This window comes from Fukomys damarensis, unplaced genomic scaffold, assembly GCF_012274545.1.
Source record: "Fukomys damarensis isolate Sample0158 unplaced genomic scaffold, DMR_v1.0_HiC HiC_scaffold_23, whole genome shotgun sequence".
NCBI classification, from domain to species: Eukaryota; Metazoa; Chordata; class Mammalia; order Rodentia; family Bathyergidae; genus Fukomys; species Fukomys damarensis.
The window spans coordinates 59823129-59823775 of NW_022900935.1; positions in this window are offsets into that span (position 1 = coordinate 59823129).

Consider the following 647-nt stretch of genomic DNA (forward strand, 5'->3'; position numbering starts at 1 on the left):
TTTTTTTTTTTTTTTCTGGCCACCGAGCCAGGGCCTAGGGCCCAGGTCCATCACCCTGATGATAACTGATCACCCAGGTGGAGACCTCATCCATGCCGCTGGCTGGACAGGGTGTCTTCGCTGGTTGCTTGCTGTAGCGTGGGGCTGGGTGGCCAGGCATCATCAGCCTCGCCAGCCTCGCTGAGTTTAGGGACAGGCTGGTGTGCTCCACGGCAGGTGCCAGAAGTTGGCGCCCCTCTATGGCCTGGGCCCATGAGCACTACCAGGCAGTCTTCAAGGGGTTGCACCTGGCCAGGCTCTCCTTGCCTCTGCAGAGGACACAGCAATGCCAACCAGGATCAAGGCCACCTTCCAACACCCTTCCTCTGCCATGGCTGGTTGATCTGAGCAGTGCAGATGATGCCAGGCAGGGGGGCACATGTACCTTTCTGGGCCAAGAGGCATCTCTGACAGATTCTCACTCTTGGGGGAAGAGGGGATATGGCAGCCCAGGCTGTCTGCAGGTAAGGCCTGGAGCAAGGTGGTTGGGAAGGGGAAGGTGCTGAACACAGCAGGGACCCCATGTCCCACTTGGTGAGTTCCTGGCCAGCCTGGGATCCATAGCGAGTTCGAGGAGGCCCTGTCTCAAAAAAAAAAAAAAAAAAGGG